Raw genomic sequence first — 10,000 nt, forward strand, 5'->3', positions numbered from 1 at the left:
GCTTTCTGACTCCCGAGGTCGTCTGACGTCTGAGCGAGGTGCTTCAGGCACGGAAACGGCAGTACCTACTTGTTGCATCTCCCCGACTTAGCGTTCCAAGCACCTCTACAATCATGCAGTCTCATTTTTCCTTTTCTTTTTCTTTCTTTACCTCTGTATTGGACCACAAATAGTGCCGAGAAATATTGATCCTCTATAATGAAATTTGTATCTATAAAAGTAATTCAGGAAGGATGACATTAAGTTGTGTATTCCATTGTACAGATCCCTCAGACATGGAGGTTATCGCGCACTCTTCTTCCGCCATTCTGGGTGACCTCTTCTGCCGTAATGCGTGGATCTTCGTACTCGCACCATAAAGAAAAAAGAAGTACAGAGGAGAAAAAAGAAAGAAAAAAACTTCGGACCGCGTCATTTCTTCGCTCCTGTACAACCTCTCTCCCTTCACTCGTATCTTTTACACTCTTTCTTCATTGCTTGACATACATCTTTTTTCCATCCAATGCCCCCTACACCTCTCACCTCATTTCATCTCTCTCTCTCTCTCTCTCTCTCTCTCTCTCTCTCTCTCTCTCTCTCTCTCTCTCTCTCTCTCTCTCTCTCTCTCTCTCTCTCTCTCTCTCTCTCTCTCTCTCTCTCTCTCTCTCTCTCTCTCTCTCTTTCTCTCCCTCTCTCTCCCTCCCTCCCTCCCTCCCCTCTCTCTCCCTCCCTCCCCTCTCTCTCCCTCCCTCCCCTCTCTCTCCCTCCCCTCTCTCTCTCTCTCCCTCCCCTCTCCCCCCCTCTCTCTCTCTCTCTCTCTCTCTCTCTCTCTCTCTCTCTCTCTCTCTCTCTCTCTCTCTCTCTCTCTCTCTCTCTCTCTCTCTCTCTCTCTCTCTCTCTCTCTCTCTCTCTCTCCATCCATCCATCCATCCATCCATCCATCCAGTGCCTCTTTGACCCCGTCCATCCACCTCATTGCTGGACTTGATCTCGAGTTCATTCCATCCTTTTCTCTTCTCTATATTCTTGTTGTTAATCATTCTCCACTTATTCTTTCCATATACACCCAAACCATCCTAACACTCTTTGATATATTTGACAGCTCTCTTTCCAAATCTGCTCTCTGACTCACCTCTATATTTCTCATTCTATTCATCCTTGTTGTACCTACCATATTTTTCAAACACATCATCTCAAACACGTTCAGGTTCTTCCTTTCTGCCCTCTTCAAGTCTCAAGCCTCCACTCCATACATTATTGTGGGCGTGGACAGACTTACATCGTTCCTCTCCGGATAGCTATTTGTCATGATATATTTCATTAATCCAAGAAAGTTACTTACCTCCTTTACTCTATAATTCACTTCTACCTCAATTCCTCCATTCTCTGCTCTCCACTTTCTCTAACCTGTTATTCTTCAAATTCATCTCAGCCCGTCAGCATCATCACTCCTTGTACATCTCATCACCTTCTTTTGCTCATATTTACTTTCACATTTCTCTTCTTGTCTAACACCCCACCCTCAGTCACTAACTGCTTGAGTCTATCTTTCGACAGGCTACAAGCGCAATATCATTCGCAAACACACAGGCTCATTTTTTCCTCCCCAACATTCTCACTCTCACACTCCAAACATCTGCCTACCACTCTTCGTCACCATACCATCCATATACACGTTTAACAACTATGGTGACATTACACAACCATTGCACAGCCCCACCTTACCTCAAAACACTCAATATTTCCACTTCGTATCCTCACACGAACTCTGCTAATCATGTAGCATGTAGTTTCTTTTTACTAAACTCAGCAGACTTCCCCCTATCTCATGCATTCGCAATACACTGCGTGATATATATATATATATATATATATATATATGTATATATATATATATATATACATACATATATATATATATATGTATATATATATTTACATATATATACATATATATATATATACATATATATATATATATATATACATATATATATTTATATATATAAATGAAAAGGTGGAGAACGTTTTTTTTTTTTTTATCTCTCTGGTTGCAGTTTTAACGGCAGATGCGTGGAACTTAGCATGTATGTGAAGTTACGGCCAGCATAGATGTTGAATTTGATCTCATGGTGATATCTTACTTGATAAAGAACATTATAAAAGAAAATATATTAACTTTGACAATAAGAGTCACCTCTTGAAAGAAAATAATGTGTGAGTTCTGAACCCACTTGAATATGTATCTTCTGCATTCTATCATTGTCCTGCAAAGTGAAGAAGATCTATATATTTTATCTATATTTTTTGTCGATTTACGTTACACGCATTGTCAATAAAAACTGAATGTTGATTTTAGATTATGACAAAAAAATTGGCTTTATTTGGAATGTAATATTGAATTTGTACGCATAATAACACGTTAATTTACAGTATACATTGACACATTTCAACCTATATGTTGCATAAACTACTAGCAAACAGGTATCATTTAGATGAGCCAGTGTTTACAAGCTATATATTCACACATAATCTGATAAAAACATACGATGTAACGATGTGTACTGTAGACATAAGTAGGGTTGTACTATATCATCGTCAATATTCATTTCTGTAACTGTGTTGTGTACAGGTGTTCATGAATGTTTGCTGTGACCATATATGAGTACATACAACCGTATTGTGTTTGTTGGTTTGGTACAATGAATCAATGTAGAGTTGGAAATTTTGAATGGAGGTGATCGTCATACTGTCATGTATGGATCAGTTCGGAAGATAGTAAGTTGGCCTCATCACTGTTAACTTGTCAAGGGTAAATATGATGCCGCCCACGTGCTGGCACGCATTGCATGTAATGGTACACGTATAGGGCCATTCTTGTAGACAAGCTCGCAAAACAAGCCATTTATGCGATCGCAGATCGACACCCGACAGGAGAGCCTAGGAAACCTATGACCGGCGTTGGCATGAGATAAAGTTTACGAGGAATCAAACAATCTTGATCAATTTTGACAACATAAATCAATAAAAAGAACAAATCTTTAATCCGCAAGATTGCCTCACGATGCGCATATATCAACTTCCTGTTTCTTTTGAAAAAAAATCGACAAAGATGGCTGTAGCGTCGTCGTTACGCTAAATACACGATTTTGTTGTTGATGACCTGGTTTTGATGTTTCTCTAAAGACGTGATTTTGATACTATGTTGCTCTATGTATGGGAAGCTTTGATGTTGTCGACATCAAACGCTCGCTCAGCCCTGAATGCTTAAAGACTTGGAGAGCCCAAACCAGCAGCCAAGCAAGGCTGCTAAGTATCGATTAGGAGTTTAGACAATTTGTGAATACCATTTCAGACGTGCTGGACGCGCTACAAGTGGCAGGCAGCATGGCGGGGAGGGAGGGACGGAACAGGGAGGGGTAGGGGGGGGAGCTCTGCGTCGTCAACCAGTATCGCCCTCATCACCGTTGCCCTCTTCTTCTTCGACGTCATCGTCGTCCTCGTCGTCGTCGTTGGCCTCGTCTTTGTTGTCCTTTTCGCCTTCGTCCCTAGTTATCATTATCGTTATCACCATTACCAAATAGATCACTGTTGTCATCGTAATCGCCCAAATTACCATCTCCATCCCCCCTCTATGCCCTCCATTCCCCCCCATCGTCCTCCACCCGTCCACATTCTTCTCCTCCTCCATCTTTCTTCGGTATATCCTTCTTCTCCATCTTCTTTCTATTCCTTTTCCACCTTTTCCTCCTCCTTTTTTTCCTGTTCTTTATCTTACTCCTTTCCCTTCCTCTGAATAACAATTCAATTGCAACAGGCCTTTCTACACTAGAAGACGTGGAAAGGAATGATGTAAGGGAATGACGTCAATATATATATATATATATATATATATATATATATATATATATATATATATATATATATATATATATATATATATATATATATAATACCTCTGCACGTCCGCACGCAGGCGATTGTGTGTGTGTGTGTGTGTGTGTGTGTGATTCACCATGGTCTTGGATCACGTGTTGGACTCGTGATCGACAGTTATTAACCTCCCGGATGAGAGCTCAGCTCGTATGACCGATTTATGGGTAATACTGTGACCTTACACGCACACACACACACATAACTCCCCGCCCACGAGAGTTGGAGTAACAACCCGCAGCGCAACGATATTGAATATATTTCAGCCCTGGGCGGGATACGAACCCGGACCGCCGTAGTGGCAGGCGAGAACTCTAACTACTGTGCCACGAGGTTGTGTGTGTGTGTGTGTGTGTGTGTGTGTGTGTGTGTGTGTGTGTGTGTGTGTGTGTGTGTGTGTGTGTGTGTGTGTGTGTGTGTGTGTGTGTGTGTGTGTGTGTGTGTGTGTGTGTGTGTGTGTGTGTGTGTGTGTGTGTGTGTGTGTTTGTGTGTGTGTGTGCGTGTGTGTTTATGAGTGTGCGTGCGCGTGTACATGTGTGTGTATACAGGGGGCTGTCGGGTCCAACAAATCAATCAGATGACCTGTTGACCTGACCATGTGACCGCACACGTTGGTGCCATCAGAGTGCAACCCCCTCCCACCCCTCTCCCCCGCCCCAATTCCCCCTACTACCTTCTCCATCAAAAAATGATAATAATAATAATAATAATAATAATAATAATAATAATAATAATAATAATAATAATAATAATAATAATAATAATAATAATAATAATAATAATAATAATAATAATAATAATAATAAGACACTCACCCTTCCCTCTTTTCTCCCTTCCATCTTTCCCCTTCCCCCACTTCCCGACTTTCCCCGTCCCTCCTGTCCCTTCTTCCCTTTTCCCGCTTTTCGCCCCCCTCCCCCCAGCCCTCCCTCTTCCCCCGCTTGTTTATCTTACGTGCAATTGCCGACTCGCTTGTCAATCCAAAGCGCGTCCGCGTGTCCGCATTGTTTTCTTTGCGGCGCCTCGTTCTGATCGAGTTGCCGTGATTTGCCGCCGCCGGTTTCCGGCTCGGTCGGGACGAGGCGAAGGCGCTGATTTCCCCTGTCGCTAATTGCCTTCTTCGCACCTTCCGTTTCCAGTGTGTGTGTTTTGAGGGTGGGATGATTGAGGAGGAGGAGGAGGAGTAGGAGGAGGAGGAGAAACGAGGGGGATAAGGAGGGAAAGGAGGAGGGGCAGGAAGAAAAGGAGGGAGGGCATGGGAAAGAAGGAGGAGGAGGAGAAGATGGAGGGGATAAAAGAGGGAGAGGACAAAGAAGGGGAGAAGAGAAAGAGTGGGAGAAGTATAGAGAGGAGGGGGGAGAGGAGGAGGGGAGCAAGTAGCAAAAGTAGAAAGAGGAGGAAGTGGGGGAGGAGAGGAAGGAGGGGGTGGAGGAGGAGGAGAAGGAGGAGGAGAAAAGAGAGGATAAAGAAGAAGAACAAAAAGACGACAATGGTAAGGAGGAGGAAAAGATGTTGAGGAAATGACGGTGACAGCGAAGATGATGAAGAAAAGGAAAAGGGCGACGAGCAAAAGGTCGACGACGTTGAGGGGAGGAGGAGGAGGAGGAGGAGGAGGAGGAGGAGGAGGAGGAGGAGGAGGAGGAGGAGGAGGAGGAGGAGGAGGAGGAGGAAAAGATGACGTTGCGGAAAAGGAGGAAAAGTAAGAAAAAGAGGATGAGGACAAGAGATAGGGGGAGGGAAGGAGGAGGAAGAGGAAAAGAAATATGAAGAGGATGAGGATAAAGAGGAAGAGGAGGAGAAGGAGGAGAAGGAGAAGTAGGTAAAGGAGGAAGAGAACAAGAGAAGTGAGAAGGAATAGGTCAAGGGAGAAGGGAAGAGGAGAAAGAGACACCGAAGGAACAGACAACGATAACAGCGGCGACAATAATGACAACTACAACAAGAAGTAGGAGGAAAAGGGGGATAAGGAGGAGGAGGATAAGGAGAAGGACGATAAGAAGGATGAGGATAAGGAGGAGGATGTGGAAGAGAAGAAATACAATGAAAAGGGAGAGGAGAATAAGAAAAAGGGGAAAATAAGGAAGGAAAGGAAGAGAAAAAGAGGAGGAGGAAGAGAATAAAGAGGAAGCGTAGGAGAATAAGGAGGAGGAAAAAAAGGAGAGGGGGAGAATAAAGAGGAAAGGGGAGGAGAATAACGATGAGGAAAGAGAAGAGAATAAGTAGGAAGTAGGGAGGGGAATAAGGAGGAGAAAAAGGAGGAGGAGGAGGAGGAGGAAACTAAGAACGGTTGGGGAATAAGGAGGAGGTGGAGGATAATAAACAAGAGGACACAGGAAGTATAGAGGAGAGAAAGTAGTAGGAAAGGAAAGAGGACGAAATGGATAGGAAAGATTAGTAGTTGAAGGAAAGCTGACAAGGAGAATAACGAGGAGAAAGAGGAAAATGTGGAAGAGAAAAAAAAATAAATAACAGGAAAATAAGGAGAATGGGGAGGAGGAACAGGAGTAGGAGGAAGAAGAGAAGAAGAAAGAGGTGAAATAGCAAGAAAAGCACGAGAAGGAGGATGAGAAGGAGGTAGATGAGGAGGAGAAGAGGGAGGAAGAGTAAAGGGAGTACGACGTTGAGGAGAAAAACGTCGACGACATATATATATATATATATATATATATATATATATATATATATATATATATATATATATATATATATATATATATATATATATATAATAGAGAGAGAGAGAGAGAGAGAGAGAGAGAGAGAGAGAGAGAGAGAGAGAGTGAGAAAGAGAGAAAGAGAAAAGAGTACATGGAGAAACGTCGAATAGAAGGATGAAGAAGATGGGGAGATTTCCATTGATAATATAACTGAACTACTGGTTTGTAGTTCTTCTATTTAGTTGAAAAAAAAGGGAAGAGGGAGAGGCCTCAGGGAGAAGAGTTTAATGATTATTGTTGCTTCCAGTTTATGGAAATCCGCGGCCTACAGCGGCTGGCAACGACCCTCCCCGTTCCCATAGATTTCTTTATGAAGAAACGATAGACGGGGAAGAGTAGAAGGAGGAGGGAGTGGTAGGGAGAAAACATAACTGGACCACTTCAGCACGACTCAAATTCTCGCGCGCAGCATCGGCTGCCATATGTACGAAGCATCACACTACTCACATTGTAAAATGTAAAGTCACTGTTGTATTACTCGTTCTCTTTTACTCTGAGTAATAGTAAAGGCAGAAAATATGATCAAACCAATTCGCAGAATCCGTAAGTACCCATGTATAACTACAAATATGTATATATATATATATATATATATATATATATATGTATATATATATATACAGTCAAGACGCCGACACCGGCATTTTCGTGTACCCTCTTACGCCTCATAACACCTACGTAGGCGTCATCGTACGGAAGTGGTGATAGCAGTTACTGCTTCGAGTTCCAATGACTGGGAACCCGCAGCTCCACGCTCCTCCCACCCCCCACTAACCACAATACATTCCTTGTAGTAAGAGGAGGAAGGGAGTGGTCGCCGATTTTCAAATTTCCTCGTGTTAAAAAGTGAAGGAAATTCAGTTAATACCAATAGAAATCTTGGGTCCCCTCGGGAGAATGTGTGTCAACCCCTCGGGGTCCATCTCCAGATGAAGGTTTTGAGTGAAGATAAGGGAACGAAAATGCCAGTTCACTTAAACTTGCTGAATTTTATTGATTGTAATTCTTCTATCTCGTTCAAATATTTTTTCATTATTCATTATGTCTTCAATCTAGTTGAGGAAATTCTTGTTCTCAAATATTCGACAAGTTAAAATGAACGAATTTTAATTAGGAAGTGATCAGCTCAGTAGGAAGCTCTCTCTCTCTCTCTCTCTCTCTCTCTCTCTCTCTCTCTCTCTCTCTCTCTCTCTCTCTCTCTCTCTCTCTCTCTCTCTCTCTCTCTCTCTCTCTCTCTCTCTCTCTCTCTCTCATCCTTCCGAACTACTCGTTAGTGTTTCTGGATGCCAAAATATGGTTTTAAAAAAATATATATATTTTTTTTATATATAAAAGCCTCAAAACATGTGAGTAAGGACTCTGAATCCTGTAGCCTATTTCTTTGAGTGCCTACTTCTGCTTCCAGGGCATTTTGTTCACCTTAAAATCAGCCCTTTCCAAAGGTTAAGACTGAAGAGTTATATATAGTCTTGAAGAAAGAAGGCATAAGTCATATGATCAGTGACTAGGTGAACAAGTATTATTTTTCTATTCCTGGAGGTTTCCCTTAGCTGAATGAAATTACCTGGCGGCAGCTAGAATAACTTATAAAGTTGATTGTGTCTGCGAAAGAGTTGATATGAAAGTGGTGATGAGAGTGGTAAGAACAATGGAACAGATCAGGTGTTGGAGAGAGATCTCAGAATTGCAAGCAAAGGGAAGGTCGATTAAAAATTACAGAAATTCCAAACTTTGGTCTTCAATAAATTTCGAACTTTCATCTCGAAGAAACTCTGTGATCTTGTCTTTAGACAGGATGATTTGGACGGGGTGAGGATGGGAAGACAAGGCTTTGATATGGTGACATCCTTTTATAGGTTTTATTATAGCTAATGCCTGATGACTTTCTCCGCATAAGGGACAGACTTAGAAGGTCATGGATGTTTCTGTTTAAAGTCTGGTCCTCATCCGAATATATACGTCTGGTGTAAGCTAGAAAGAAGCACTTAAAAATTGTTACAGGGACACCATAGATGAAATATGGAGTATTTGGAAGGAAAAAGAACACGTCTTGTGGAGTACTTGTAGACTTGAGGGATGAGGCAGAGTTTGGTTAAGAGGGGGCGGGACGGACAGAAAGGGAAGAAAAAGGAAAGGAAAGAAAGGGAAGAGATGGGAAAAACATTAAAGGGAAGGGAAGGGAAAGAAAATGGAGGGAAGGGAAAGGAAATGAAGAGAAACGCAGAAATTGACAAAAGAGGGGAGGAGGAGGCGAGGAAAGGGGGAAGGTAGGGAAGTGAAGGGAGTGGTTAGGGAGGGAATTGGTTGGCTTCTTCAGACGTTTGGGAGTGGAGGACTGCCGAGGATGAGGATTGAAGGTCTGCGGCGGGAGCGGCGGTTCACGAAGTAATTGCAATTATGAGTGAGATGTGATAACCTGCGAGCCTTCGTTACCGGGGGGGGCGGCGGCGGCGGCCCGCTCTTTCATTAATGGTCACTGGGGGCTCCTTCAACCGCTCTTCGGCCCCACCACCTCCCACCCCACCCCACCCCACCCCATTACATCCCCTCCCACCCTACCCCACATCGCCACCTCCCCTCCCTATCCCACCATCTCTCCACCCAACCACCTCTCCTCCTCATCACCTTTCTTCTCCACTCCACACCCCCTCCCCATCACCTCTCTTCTCCTACCCCACCACCTTCCCTCCTCACCCCACCATCTCTTCTCTCCACCTCCCTACCTCCATCCACCTCTGGTCCTCGATCAGATCGAGCGGTCGGAATACATTAGTAATAGACTGCAGGACTGACGAACCAGTTGACACAAACAGATAAGACGAACAATTGGCTGACTGTTTGACAGGCTGGGCTAGCCTTCCACCCAACCATTTATCCACCAACCTACCGACCTACCGACCTACTCATCTTCAATCGATTAACAGAAGGCAGGCAGACAGGCAGACAAACAGATTTACAAACTGAGTGACTGACCTTCTAATACCTCGACCGGATAGGCAGTCGACTGGCGGACTGAGATATTGACCCAAAACGACCGATAATCCGACCGACCTAACGACACCCGGACTAATTAACCAGCAAATAGGCTGACCAACTCTAGAAACAAGCTGAAAGACCGACGGGTACTTGACCGACAGAGACACCATAACCGACCAAAACCGACCGACGTACCGACCGACCGACCGACCGACCGACCGACGGAATAACTTACCGCTTAACCAACCGATTAAGTAACTAACTAACCGACCAACTAACTGACCGATCGGGAGGATACCCGCTACACCAATCTCCTCCTACCACCAGTTTTCCCCATCTCTTTGGTCTCCCCTGGGTTGGGTGGTCCAGAAACCTGCGTCGTGAACACGAACGTG

The sequence above is a fragment of the Oratosquilla oratoria genome, chromosome 26, assembly GCF_046742065.1.
Source record: "Oratosquilla oratoria isolate Oo_2021 chromosome 26, ASM4674206v1, whole genome shotgun sequence".
Lineage (NCBI taxonomy): Eukaryota > Metazoa > Arthropoda > Malacostraca > Stomatopoda > Squillidae > Oratosquilla > Oratosquilla oratoria.